General features: G+C 43.0%; 1 protein-coding gene across 12 annotated transcripts in view; it reads left to right on the forward strand.

The window, feature by feature from the left end:
- NRG1 (neuregulin 1) overlaps positions 1-15,265 on the forward strand; it is a 493,798-nt gene that overhangs the window by 176,449 nt on the left and 302,084 nt on the right. The window contains exons 1-2 of one of the 12 annotated variants that reach the window (XM_083481448.1): positions 6,251-6,269; positions 10,893-10,934. The exons of 8 other annotated variants lie outside the window; for them this stretch is intronic. The gene's annotated coding sequence lies outside the window, so the exon portion shown is untranslated. Of the gene's footprint in view, positions 1-6,226; positions 6,270-10,892; positions 10,935-15,265 lie in introns of those variants that run through there. 3 more of the 12 variants (XM_083481449.1, XM_083481451.1, XM_083481450.1) reach the window with 3 other exon arrangements.

Genomic DNA, 15,265 nt, shown 5'->3' on the forward strand with positions numbered 1-15,265 from the left:
ATCTTTCTAGTTCTTATGTGATCTAAACTGTCTCCGGAGAAGTGATCGAGAATGTTGTTAGGGAAATGTTTGTGAATAGGGTAAAAGGATGGGTGGGTGAAAAAGCACGCTCCGCCACTGAAGTCCTCTGTCACATGCTTCAGTCCTAAACACATTTACTCAGATGTTACTGCTGTTTAATTCCGCGGGGCTTACACCAAGGGAAGTGGGGCTAGAACTGCAGTCTTAGATGAGGATGAGGGCCAAAGTGGAAATCCGTGCAGACTTTTTTGTCCAAAGGCTCCTTCATGAGGTGTTCATGAGGTGTGCTGGGTGTCATTCCAATAGTATTGTGGAGCAAAAGGGAGAGAGAAGCCAGTGTGGTGTAGTGGTTAAGAGCGGTGGACTTGTAATCTGGTGAACTGGGTTCGCTTCCCTGCTCCTCCACATGCAGCTGCTGGGTGACCTTGGGCTAGTCACACTCACCTTGGGCTAGCCTCACTCACCTCACAGAGTGTTTGTTGTGGGGGAGGAAGGGAAAGGAGATTATTCGCTGCTTTGAGACTCCTTAGGGTAGTGATAAAGCGGGATATCAAATCCAAACTCCTCTTCTTCTTCTCTCTGCTATCCAGTTACAGATAGGTAGCCGTGTTGGTCTGCCATAGTCAAAATAAAAAAATTCCTTCCAGTAGCACCTTAAAGACCAACTAAGTTAGTTCTTGGTATGAGCTTTCGTGTATCTGAAGAAGTGGTATCTGAAGAAGTGTGCATGCACACGAAAGCTCATACCAAGAACTAACTTAGTTGGTCTTTAAGGTGCTACTGGAAGGAAATTTTTTATCTCTGCTATCCAGATAAAGATCACCTGCCTCATGCCTGCCATTAAGAAAAAATATACTACGTAGCACATGCCTCGTTTGGCTCTGAGTCCAAATGAAATCAGTGGGGCTTGGTTCTAGAGCAGGCATCCCCAAACCCGGCCCTCCAGATGTTTTGGGACTACAAATCCCATCATCAATGACCACTGGTCCTGTTAGCTAGGGATGATGCGAGTTGTAGTTCCAAAACACCTGGAGGGCCGAGTTTGGGGATGCCTGTTCTAGAGTAAATACATTAAAGACAGTGCGGCAAAAGGAGCAATCAATTGTTTTCATATGAAGCCATGTTTCATTGCATACCCTCCAAGTGTCCCGATTTTTTCCAGGGACAGTCCTGGAATTATGAAAGCCGTCCAGCTTCTGTTTTGATCCCGGAATGTTCCTATTTCTCCTGCCAGCACTGAGCTTGTGGAAGAGGGTGAGCCACCTTTCCCCCCAGGCGGTGGCAGGAGCAGTGGCGGCAGTGGGGGGAGCATCCAATTGCCTCTCCATGACTGCCACTGCCTAGGCCTAGCCCCTCACTGTGCACCAGCTCCGAAGGGCAGACAGAGGGCAGGGCCTCCTGGATAGGAAGAAAAGGAGAATGGAGCGGAGCTCAAGGAGTCTTGATTTAAATAAACAAAATTTAAAATGCTTTGTGCGTCCGCGTCTAATCTTGCCCCTTTCTAAAATGTATTTATTGGTGTGTGTTTTTCTTTTTGTAAATTTACCACAAAGTAAAATAAAATCGGGATTAAGGGGTGGTGGCACTCACCTTCTTCTAATAGGAAATGTTCTGTGGTGGGCAGGGGGACACACAAAAAATGGGGTGGTGGTGAGCGGAGTCCGTTTGGGGGAGGAGTGAGAAATGTCCTTATTTTCATCTGAGGAATGTTGGAGAGCATGTTGTTACAGGCGGTCTTCCGTGGCTTGTGGAAAGAGCCTCTAAAGCACAGTGTTGTCAATAGGCATAACTGTGCCAGCGATACACGCATAGGATTGCAATTTTAGTGTCTTTGAAATAGCCGCTTAACCATACTGATGTAGGCATCAGATGGAATGCTTTCCAGACTTTCCCTCTACTGCCAACATATAAGCAGACTACAATAATATATTAAATGGCAACCTGGGTTTTTGCTTGTTAAATCACCTGTTTGGAACTTTTTAATACTCTGCCTTTTTTTACAACCAGATCCTGGAAAACAACAGCACCTTCCTCTCTGCTGTCCCTGTTTTACAATGGGCGCTCACACCTGAAGCCTGTTTTTCTAAGCCCCAGCATATCCTGTGCAGGCCTTAGTAGAATTTGCTGTTTAATATTTTAAACTTTTGTAGTTCAGTTTACCCACTCTTCCTCCCAATCCTGCATTTGTGGAGTGGGAGCTGGGCCAGATACCCTTCCATAAAAGATTTACATTGTATTTTTTTTTTTAATCCTCTGAGAGAGATCTTCATTTGTTATTAGCTTTATTTTGAGAAGCAACAGGAATGTATGCCGTCATACAGAAAGACAAAACAATCTTTGAAGGCGGTGAAATGTTGCTAATTTCAAATTTCCTCCCAGGTTTGCTGAGTCAATACTTGCAACCCCTGCAAATGTACAGAAACAGATGTTAGTAGTCCCACCCCCCACCCCGGTCCCTCTCTGAAATAAATTGTATTTATTCCTATGGAAGTTAAGTGTGGAGGCCAGAATCGCAGTACTGTAGAGGAAAGAGCTGCTTCACATGATCAGCATTCCACTTGCAGGACTATACCACTGACAGTTGAAGATCACATTTTGCAATGATTCCTCACGTTAATGAAACCAATCTTTTTAGGAAGAATGAAGGTACATTTTCCTTAACGTGCTAGTTTTGTTTGTGCGTACGCGGTTTCTCTTTTTTTCCTCACGTTGTTGTTATTTTTTACATGGAGGAGCATTCAAATATTTGATGCCCTACCCGCAACCTGCAGTGGTTTAATCTAGCAAAAGATGTCCCTCTCGTTGTTCTGCTGATCCTGTAGTCTCACCATTATAACAACTGGAAGAGGGGGAAATGAGATTTTATGCATAGGCTAACCTTTATCCACTCAAAAACTGAAGAAGGTGTTATGTACTGAAGTTCTCACCCTGGGCCAGCAGGGGGATACTGTAGATAGGTTTCACTCAGGTCCACATATGCAAATAAGGAATTGAAAGTGACGTTCAGTGATTGGATAGTTACAGAAAGTAGTTACTGTTGTGTTGTAGTGGAGCTCTATATAAGCAGGCTGGCTGAACCCTTCAGTTCAGTTCTGTTCTGGGTCTGTGAATAAACAAGAGCTGTTTGAAGAATCGCTGTGTCATCTGATATGTTCACCCACAATTTAACAGACGTCTCAAACAGGGATATGGCAATTTGCATTCATTTGCAAGGCTGTTATCCCTGAGTTTAAGGGCTCATCCAGACTTCCCTGCAGGCAATGTGCTTTAGAGGTCACTGGTTTGAATCCAGCCCTGGGCTGAGGTCTCCTGACAATAATGCTGATCAGGTGAGGAGGAGGGTTTTGATCTTCAATACAGAACCCCGGGCAGTGAGGATTAAGCCTCCTCACCCAGCACATCACAGTGGAGAACAAAAGAACCCATCCTTATTTATCGGGGTTCCCAAATAACGAGGAGGGAGAGAGGTGGCCTGAAGGACAGGAATGGTTTGGGTGAGTGTCAGGGGAGGCTCTGAAGGCGTGACTAGGCCAGCAGCCCGGGGGAGGGTTGCTCATCCTTACACATAAGATGGGAATTCCAGAGGTTGGGTTCCTCTATGGACAATGGCTTAATAACCTGCATTGCAGCCAGATTCATGTTTGAGAAACAGGAGACAGAGCGCAGGACCTACCCTTTTGATCAGTTGTGTTTGTGCGTGTATATGTCTACATCGCTTTGAGCCATTGTGAGAAAAGCAACTAACTATGTGATCATAAGGATATACAAATTCAATGGGACTTAGTCATTGTTTTGGAATGCAAGCTAAGAAATGTTTTAAATAAATAAGTGAATGCATGTGGCAGAACGGTGTTGTGGCATGTAATGGTTATGCTTTGGGACCAATCCAAAGGATGAGGGTTTTGTAAGACGGTTGTTTCCTCTGAGTTGGTGTAATGAATCAAGAATCCACCATCTACATGGAGAGTATATCAGGATGTTCCATCTCCACCCTTTCTCTCTCTCTGTGAGGCCATTTATTAGTCATTAAATTTACAGGGAATTCTGCACACCGTCAACTTTGCATACCAGACACAACTGTGCTTAATTTATTCTAATTTTTTATTGCAAAGATGTTCAGACTTCCCGCTCTCAGGAATCACTGCCTCACAGGGAAACTATTCTGCTCTAGGATGGGACTTGAGGGATTGACTTAACTGTTGGGCCAGAGACACAGAGTGCGATATTGCTTCTACCCTTCCAGCAATCTTGTGCAAGTTTGTTTGAAAGTACGTCCCATTGTGTTAAACAGGACTTACTCCAAGGTAGATGTGCAAAGCACTGTAAGCTTGGTAACTCAAAATATAGCTATTCGCTGAAGCTTTATTCACTCAGAAACTGAGGAAGTCTCAAACAGGGATATGGCCATTTGCATTCACTTGTAAGGCTGTTATCCCAGAAGACATCACTGAGTTTAAGGACTCATCCAGACTTCTTTTTGTGCTGCACGTTCCAGGCACAGGCCCACACTTTAAAGTTCCTTATCTGAGGGTGTTTTGTTTTGTTTTGTTTTTTTGTCCCAGTGCTTTCCATGGGAAAACTTGCATTTTACTGCTGAATCAGAGCAAAAAAAAAAAAAAAGTGTTGTAACAAAAGCAAAAAACCACCACTCGGACACAGAGCTTTAAATCTCAGACCTGTGCATAGAAATGCAGCACAAAACGAAGTTTGAATGAGCCCCAAGTCTTGTGGAGAAACCTGGTCAGTTTAAGTCCCAAGAGTAAATGAACCAATATTTATTGTGAAGGTGGAAGAATGATTCAGGATGTCCTTTGAATCTGCAGGAAATTATTAGACCTCAGGAACTGATTCAATATTGATTAGAAATGAGTGTGTGTGTGTGTGTGTGTGCACGAGCGCACCTTTATATATTTAAAATGTTATCCTGAAGGAGTAATTCTGATATTGCTGAATAGGCTATACTACTAGAGAGTTAAGAGAAAGTGACATAAAGATAGGGAACATGATAAATATATAAACAAATAAAATTTGGATTATGATGACCGAACATACATTTTGAAATATTGATGTTGCCATTTATATTATTAGTATATGTTTAATACATTTTGCATGCTTTCCTGATGTATGCTATGCAAGTCTTTACACACACACACCTCATATCAGTTCTCTATAGCCTAAGGCTGCAATCTGAAATACTCACCACAAGCCTCCACAGAAAGCAGTAGGACTTACTTCTGAGTAAACAGAAGTATTGCACTGGGCATTTTGCATTGTGAATCTGTTGACAAACCGAAACTATACAGTACCCAGAACAAAATCACTTGAGGATTGTGGCAAGGTGGAAATATAGATCACTGAGCTCTGTTTTTGCTTTCTAGATTCAAGAGATAAGTAAAAAAGGGGGGAAGAAAGAGCAGCCATAAGCAATAAGCTTATTGAAGAAAAAACAAGCAGAAGCAATAAGCGTTAAGAGAACTGGGTGGAGGGGGGGGGTGATTGCATTTCAAGTAAGATGAAGCGTTTTAACATAAAGAACACGATGTTTAAGTTTGAGCTAATTTCTTTTACCATTCTGCTTTCTAAAAATAACCGCAAACGATGTATCGTTTTTCTGTTCCATCTTGTTTAAGAGGCTGCTGTCAGTGTGCTTGCTTATGTCAGTGGCCCTGTAACTTCAATTTGAGCGCTGTGTACTTTGCTCCACATGACAACATCGGCTGTTATCAGCGATAAACAGAATGGAAGGCTTTGCAGTTAAAGGTGTCGTGATGGGGCAGAGACAGGATTTTAAGAAGCAGGCGGACACTTATCAGATTTAGCAAGGAATGGGCCCTGGATTTTAGAGAATACAACCCATGGGTCAAATATAGGAATTCCTTTCAAGTCAGGTGACCTCCCTGCTCAGGCCCAAATGAAAGAAAACTCTTAAATGTCACTCATGTACTGTTTAGATTAGAATGTATTTCGTAAGAACTACTGTGAATGCAGTATTTTCCTTCACCGCTTCTCAAACTTGGGAAATCGAAACTATACTGTCTTTGAACCAGAACCTACATTTAGCTGTCATGGCTGTTGATGCGTCAAACTTCCATTTACATATATCTGAAAGATCATTCAATACAATGCAAAGATCCAGAACTTTCTGAAATGTTGTGTGAACTGCAATAACCATTTGATTGTTCTTCTTGAGGAATTGTAACATTAGTTCATAAACCTCAATAAGCAGCTCTACATATCTCTGCGCTCTGGTAAAGCAGCTGTCTATCCTTTATAAATAATGTCGTCCCCCCCCCCAAAAAAAATAATCATTAATTGAAAAGCCCAATTAACAAATGTGGATAATACTGTACATTTAAACTTATGGTAGGAAATGAATCTGAACCTGCAAAAGCAGGAGGATAATTCTCTGTGAACTAAAATGGCCATAGTTTTGAGAGATCTGATGAAAAATTGTCACTGTCTCTTTGTGTATATTGTGCCATTTTTTATTTTAAAAATTCTTATTTTCCACATGGAAAGTCTTGTTGTTTATCTTTGCACATATCTTTTATCCTGTGTATCATTAATAATAGTTAGGCTCTTTGTTCAAGGCAGCTACAGCTATTTCTGAGCATACCAAGTAAAACTGTTGTAGAGAGATGCAAAATCTGTTAAGGCCAGTGCCCTACCAATAGGCAAATTGAGGAGTCCTCCTCGGGTGGCAGATGCAAGGGAGGCAGCAGCAGCAAACCCGTGGTTGTTCTTAAGTGCCCCCCCCCGCAAACCCCTTTCTTTTGGAAGGCGGAGCTGCATTGGTTACGTGGTCTGTCCTCCTGCTACCTCAGGAGCAGTGGAGGTATGTAAAGGTAAAGGACCCCCGGATGGTTAAGTCCAGTCAAAGGCGACTCTGGGGTTGCAGTGCACATCTTGCTTTCAGGCCGAGGGAGCCGGCGTTTGTCCACAGACAGCTTTCTGGGTCATGTGGCCAGCATGACTAAACTGCTTTTGGTGCAACAGGACACTGTGATGGAAACCAGAGCACACGGAAATGCCGTTTACCTTCCCACCGCAGCAGTACCTATTTATCTATTTGCACTGGTATGTTTTGGAACTGCTAGGTTGGCAGAAGCTGGGACAGAGCAACAGGAGCTCACCCCGTCACGGGGATTTGAACCGCCAACCTTCTGATCAGCAAGCCTAAGAGGCTCAGTGGTTTAGACCACAGTGCCACAGTGCCACCTGCTCCCACAGTTGTGTAGGACACTTTGTCCTACACTGGGTAATGTTGGTAGGGGTGTGTGTGTTCGCGCAGCCCTGACACTCCAAATTATACTATCCATATGCTCCACAGCAATATAAGAATCACAATTTTTTTTGGTTTCTTCGAATTTCTGGGAAGTGCCTGCTAATTCTAAATACATTCTTCAGAATTCGGCAATATAAAGCACTGTCAGAAAACACACACACACACACAGACACACACACACATACTACAATGCTTATTTTATTTTCCTCAGTGGCAGATAGACCAAAGAATCACTCCAGCATGTTTAGGAAACCCCACGGGATCGTTTGTGCACATTTACACATGAGAGCCTTTGGGCCCTGATACTGCAATATGTTGCATTTGGTGGTGCCTGTCAAGAGTTTCCTCCAGGCTAAGTGAGGCGCCTGGAAATTAAAAAAAATAACAACAACAAAAAACCACCAATCCGTTTCTGCACAAGCATGAGGAATCAGCTTTGCAGCAAATCTTTCATGTTTCTTTGCTTAGTTAAAAAATGTTGTGATTCTGATTAAATTGTGACTGTACCAAGAAGGGCCAATTTATACCACCTGCAGTCTTGATTAGAAGTCCTTTCCCCACCCACCAAAGCATTATAGTGCAGCTCACAGTTGCTTGCCCTGGGCAAATTTGGAAATAAATGTGGAAGGCAAATAATAAATAATGCAGGTTGCTTCATGTGACCGACTGCTGTAGTTTAAGGAGGCAAGGGAAAAGATACTAGTCAAGGTAATATAAATTCACTGGGATGGGAATAAAGTTTATAAATAGGCAGGGGCTGGAAAACACCATAGGGAGTACTCCAGGCAGTGATGATGATGGTGATGGTTTATTTCTGTGGCTGAGAAAGCTAAATTCTGAATCAAGAAAAGCCACCATCTGTTAACATGGGGTGGAATTCAATTAATGAACGTATACACACACACACACACACACACACACACACACACACACACACCACACACACATACCCCAGCCAAGACTGGGCTCAGGGCGGCTAACATCAGGTATAAAAACAATTGATTAAAATACAACTTAAAAACAAGATTAAAATACTACTTAAAATGCAGCCTCAGTTCAGTGGAAGCCCAGATCAAAAACTGTTTGGGGGAGAAAACGTCAAATCTTCACCAAGGCCAACTATCCAGACTGGTCCTACGGGGGCCAGAAAAGTCTGGCAAGTCCCCAAATAGGGGTTCCATCACAGAAGGAAAATGAAAGAGGGGGAGGGGATCAGGCTGGTTCAAAGCCAAAGGCCAGGTGGAACAACTCTGTCTTACAGGCCCTGCGGAAAGAAATCAGATCCCGCAGGGCCCTGGTCTCATGAGACAGAGCATTCCACCAAGTGTTGAAAAGGCCCTGGCCCTGGTTGAGGCTAATCTGACTTCCTTATCAGGACCACCTGAAGGGCAACCCAAAGAGGTTTGAGGCTGAAACCTGCAGGGCTCATGACGGGCTGCCCCTGACATAGAATCATATAATTGTTGAATTGTAAGGGACCTGGGATCAATTAGTTCAACGTCCCGCTATACAGGGATCGAACCTGCAGCCTTGGCGTTATCAGCACCATCCTCTAACCAACTGAGCTATGGGGGCTTGGACATGTCTTTCTGCTCCTTTTCCCCCTGCTCCGTAACTTTTAAGTGATATGGAATGTGTAGCATGATGCCAAAAACCAAGATTTTCACACTATGGGTCCACTTCATTGACCTCTCTTTCAAGGACCTCTCTTTCACTGCACTCCAGTGCAGTGAAGTAACATCAATCATTTTATTATATCACTAGAAGTTAATGCTACTGAAGAGAGGAGTTACCAAGATGCGAGGCTGCTGTATTCAGCAGTGGCACGCTCTCCGTCTGAAGCTGCAATTCTAAGCTCTCCATGTCTTGTTCCCCATTCCAGTTCTTCTGTTGGAACTTTGGATTCAATTTAATGTGCTCATGTAACAGGCAGATTATTGTGAGAGCTATCAGAGTGCTGAAGGGCAAATGGAATAAATTGGCGAAAAGAATGTATATAGGAAGGACACGCAGAACACAAGTCCATTTAAATCAACTGGTTAGAGCCTGGAGGGCTGCTTGAAAGAAGAGTTTTTACATTAAGGATTTTAGAAGCTTTCTATACAAAAGTGTTACGTATGGAGCTAGGGTCAAAGAGAAAATATAGATTCCTCTCCGAAATACAGAATTACATTGCTATTGTCCTCTTAAAATTATTCACAACTAAAATGATATTTGTTTTACATTTCCTGGGGCTTTGTCACCGTAGCTGCCTGCAAGACTATTCACACTGGAAAGTAATGCCCTTCTGAGATTTTGGTGGTTTTTAAAAAATATATAAATTGCATTGTACTGGCTTATAGATGGTAGCCAAAAGAGTAGCAGCAGAGAGAAAAACACCTGAATAATTTGAAACACAACATGAAGAAGATCTCCTTCACATTGCAGTTCAGATTATTCAGATGTTTGTTTTTCCGCTACTCCCCTCGCCCCATAACCTAAAATACACTGGCCTCAATCCTGTTTTAGTTGTGTGCAGCAGTTGTTGCCGCAAACAGCAAACTCTTCCTGGCAGTTTAATTGGGCCCAGATAAGTTATGCAGATGTGCACCCAGATACACACTGCAGCCTCATCACCTGCTCAAGCAGAAGCCTGATTCTTGTTCCATGTACAGATCTCCTTTGCTGGACTGCGGCAATGATGCTTTCTGACTTAATTATTTCAAAATGGATTAAATAAAAACGCTCCCTCAAATACAATACCTCATATACCCCAAATGATTTGCTGCTTTGGAAAAACTTAATACTGCTTTGCACTAGAGCTGGTAAACACCCCGGTAAGTGTACCTTCATAAAATATTGCCCTAGATTAGCAAGAGCCCTGAAACAATTTTGCCATATGCTGTCCTCATCAGGACTCATTTTTTTAAAAAAATAGCTCCTTTATGAAAGGGTTTTTACACAGCTCTGCTTTTACTGCACATCGTGCGCAGGAAGTTAGAAGAGAAACAAACACATGCAAAACTTTTAATAAATTTAGACTGCAATCCTATTAAGTGGGATGATATGCCATTGAATTCAACAGGATTTAACGTCTCCTGAGAAGATAGGTCTAGAATTACACTGTCAGGGGACAATTGAAACCCTGCATCTGCCAGAAGGAGGGAGTTAGGATCCGGTGGATCTCTGGCTCAGCCAGCTGCTTCCTGGCACAGTCATGCTATGCCTGTGTAAGCCCCACATCCCAGCTCTGCCAGAGATATACACCAATGTAACACCCTTGTGTAGACAGAACTGGGACTCAGCAGGCTGAGACAAGACAGGTAGATATTACACTGGTGTGGTCCCAGAAAAATGGACTCGGGAAACAGGGGGACTTTTGCTGGATCTTACTTCTGTTTAGCTTATTCTGGTGGAACATACATCAGCAAAAACGGTGATCCGAATCAAGCCCCTTGTCTCAGCTGAGAGACCAGCAACTTTTGGTTCCTCCTCTCTTTGAACACTTTCCACTTGGCCCTTATAAGGTCCCTGTTACTAACATCTAGTGACTTTGTTTCCTTTCCTCCCTCTCAATCCCTTTTTCCTTTTGTGTCATGTCTTTTAGATCATAAGCCACTTTGGGTGCCCTTCTCAACTGGAGAGTGAGGTAAAAATATTTTAAATAGGTAAATTTGCTTTCCTGTAAAAAGTGTGTGTGGTAAAATGGTAGGATAAGGCCTGCATTCTATGACAGGGGATTCCTTTTATGAGATATCCCTCTGTGACTGTTATTCAAACTTCTAACACAGCAGCTCCCTTTAGCTCAGTGCCACTAATGTGACCTATTTTCCTTTTCTTGGTTGATTCATTCAATCTGGTTTAATTAATGAATTATAATTCCAACCTTTTCTCCAATCCCATTTCTAACTTATCACTTCACAGTCAGCACAGCATGGCAAATATGGCAATTTAAATGGATTTTTTTCCCTTCTCTCCTAGAAAAAAAATAAATATAACTTGCCCAATACTAAAGTGATGCATTGATTCCTGGCAACAGCTGCTAGGAAGCTATTAGGAACTGGAGTTAATCATTCTTGATTGTTATTGTCAGTCAGTTCCCATATTCACAATGCAGAACAATGTCAATACTGCTTACACGGATTTTATTTACAGCCATATCCACTGAAATTAGAAAAAAAAGAGCTGCTAGGGGTTTTTCTTCCCCTGAGACATGGGATGTGAAACTTTAGGCTAAGTCTGATTTTTCAGTTCCACAAAGCTGTTGGGTAGAAAGTCTTTGTAGGAGTGTACCAGTTCAGTCAGCCAGTGGAATAAAATGTTTCTGAATTCTCCACATTGCACAAGTCTCATGTTGATTTCATAGAACTTCTACCTTAAAGGGATGAAGAGAAAAGACTGCTGGCAAGCATCTATTAAAAAAAAGAGAATGAACACACACATTAATTAAAATATACATAACACCATAGAGCAATATGTACACTATAACAACTTCCAGAGGTGCACTAATATTATTTATTATTATTTCTTGGACTTCTTATCCCCACTTAATCGTACATGCCTACGGCAGGTTTGAACAATATAAAAAGCACAAGACTAAAATCAGTTAAAACAACTTAGAAGCAGAAGACGGAGAGTATATAGTGCATCCATTCTCACTTAGATGACTTACTGTGCGAGCCACTGCCAATTCTAATCTGGGGACTATTCCTCGCCATTGCAGCTGGCCAAATGTGTAAGCCCCTGGCCCTCTTTCTGCTTTATGTCAGCACTACCACTAGGGCTGGATTTAGGTTTGATGAGACCCTAAGATACTGAAGGTAATGGGGCGCCTTTAAATGTCCAACTGTCCTTTGTCAACAACAAATTGTCACTGTTTTTTGTGTTGAATATATATGCTATATCAGGGGTCAGCAACCCACAAGCAGCTCACGGGAGCAATTTAACCAGCCCATGAGCTGCCCCCGAACCCAGCCGCCCGCTCAGCGAGTCCCCGTATGCTGTGCTAAACTGGCATGGCACGGCACGGGGATTCGCTTCCGTGGCACTGGAAATCACGTCTGCATATGCCCAGACACCGGAAATCGCGCACACACACAATCCAGCCCACGGAGAGATCTCTGCGGGACTTGACCGGCCCAGGCAGGTAAAACCTTGCCGAGCCCTGTACTGTATGGTAATTTATGGACCTAATAGGTCCATACACAACACAAAAGAAGAAGAAGAAGAAGAGTTTGGATTTGATATCCTGCCTTTCACTCCCTTTAAGGAGTCTCAAAGCGGCTAACATTCTCCTTTCCCTTCCTCCCCCACAACAAACACTCTGTGAGGTGAGTGGGGCTGAGAGACTTCAAGGAAGTGTGACTGGCCCAAGGTCACCCAGCAGCTGCATGTGGAGGAGCGGAGACACGAACCCGGTTCCCCAGATTACGTGACTCTTAACCAATACACCACACTGGCTCTCTCAAAACACTGTTGCTGTGTGTAGGTTTTGTTTTATGTGTTTTTTATCACATATTTTGGAAATGTACATCCAGGGGTTTTTTCCCTTTAAATTTTTTTGGGGCCCCCAAGAGAGTGGGGCCCTAAGCTATAGCTTGTTTAGCTTTTACGTAAATCTGGCACTGACTACTACTGTAGATAGCCAAAGAACATTACTGCAGCAGCCAGCTCAGGAAGGATCTACAGTTCTACTTGGTCTTATAAAGCTGGTTAATGACCTTCTTCTCTCTAACCAACTTGTAGCTCAGGTCCTAACTGAGATGCATTGCCTGCCCATTCACCACTCTCCAGATCCCCAGTCCTAATACCCTTCTTACTCAGGACATTCTTGCTATGTTCACTGTCCATTGATGGCTCATGGCATGCTTCCAAACCTCTACGGTATATCTCAGTTGAATTAACGTTGATTTCATATACTGCTTAAGTGTTCATAGAGCTGGCAGCTCTTGCCAATGGTGGTTCATTCTTTTTGCTTTAAAAAGCAAGGTATTGTGGCACCTGAAAGCTTCATAAATTTACCACAGTGTGATTACATTTGTAGAGAAGAACCTACTTTATCAGCTGCATGAAATGGAAGCTCGTGCTGCAATTGATTGATTGATTTAGCTATTTAATATCCTGCACTTCAAAGGGATGCAGGTGGCGCTGTGGGTTAAACCACAGAGCCTAGGACTTGCCAATCAGAAGGTTGGTGGTTCGAATCCCCACGACGGGGTGAGCGCCTGTTGCTCGGTCCCAGCTCCTGCCAACCTAGCAGTTCGAAAGCAGGCCAGTGCAAGTAGATAAATAGGTACCGCTCCAGCGGGAAGGTAAATGGCGTTTCCGTGCGCTGCTCTGGTTCGCCAGAAGCGGCTTAGTCATGCTGGCCACATGACCCGGAAGCTGTACACCAGCTCCCTTGGCCAATAAATCGAGATGAGCGCTGCAACCCCAGAGTCGGCCACGACTGGACCTAAAGGTTAGGGGTCCCTTTACCTTTACCTATCCTGCACTTCAGCACACATTTCTGGGGCAGCTTCCAATACAGAAGTGTAAAAGTTTGTAAACATGTGATAGTCTTCAAAAGTTAATGTATGAGTCCTTATGGTGCCATGTCATTGGTCTTACTTTAGTGATTACATTTTTATTGAAATTTCACATTTTTTTCCAAATACAATTCAAATTGCATAGCACGGTACAAGCTTCCAAGATCACAACATTTTTTTGTCCTAACCCTTTTTTTGCCATATCTTCTTAGGTTTAATGGCTCAAGACTCACTTTTATTTCTCCTGTCCTGTTGTCCTGCTCATCCACTGAGGACTTGCTAGCAGACCATGCTACCCATGCCATTACCATACTAATATACTTTCAGCCAGATTCATGGTTTTATGTAGAAGCTGCAATTTCCTCCACACTGTTTTCCTGCTTGGGAAGAACTTGTACCTAGGATTTTAATTCTAATTTGCCCGCTCAGTGGTGTGTTATAAGTGAAGTGACTGTTGAAGAGACATGGCTTTACACTTGTAATGCTTTTAAGATCCAATCAGATCCCATCCTTCAATTGTCAAAGGAATTCTCTCAAAACAAAAAAAAGTCTCTCTGTCTCATATATCTAGAAGTTACAGAAAACAGCAGTGAGATTGCTTGGTCTGGTTGTTGTTGGTTTTTTGTTTCCTTGCAATTGTAGACCGACTGAAATTGGACTTGTTTTCAAACTAATTCCCTTTTTTTAACAGATTGAGTTTGCTGTTTAAAATAACCTATCACTCTGCTGCATGCAAGATGAGTTCAGTAGACCCTAGACTCCCTTTAACACCACATTTTGTATCAAAGAAAATATTGAACAGACTTTATTGGACTCTTTGGGCTGCTCTGGAAAGGCACAAGAAAAGTTTATAGTGTTGAAAACAATGCAAAAGGAATGAAGAATTCTGTCCAGTTCCCTTGATTATATAGTTAAAACTTACCTTTTTTCTGGCTCAACTTTTTAAAGGTCAGGCAAACACATGATTTAATTATCATTGCATTATTAAGACTATTGGGGTTGTTCCCTAGTCCCAGATATTTCCCAACATTAATGGCAAAGTTGTCATCTCCACAAGTGAACACAATATATTACAGTGGTACCTCAGGTTAAGAACTTAATTTGTTCTGGAGGTCCGTTCTTAACCAGAAACTGTTCTTAACCTGAGGCAGTGGCGTAGCGTGGGTTGTCAGCATCCGGGGCAAGGCAAGTAATTTGCGCCCCCTAACCCGTGGATTTGCGCCCCCTAACCCTAACCCCCAGATGTTGCGCCCGGTGCGCCCGGCCCCCCCCTGCACCCCCCACGCTACGCCACTGACCTGAGGTACCACTTTAGCTAATGGGGCCTCCCACTGCTGCTCCTGCGCCGCTGGAGCACGATTTCTGTTCTCATCCTGAAGCAAAGTTCTTAACCCAGGGCACTATTTCTGGGTTAGCAGAGTCTGTAACCTGAAGCGTCTATAACCCAAGGTAC

This window comes from Podarcis liolepis, assembly GCF_965112155.1.
Source record: "Podarcis liolepis genome assembly, chromosome: 17".
NCBI lineage: Eukaryota > Metazoa > Chordata > Lepidosauria > Squamata > Lacertidae > Podarcis > Podarcis liolepis.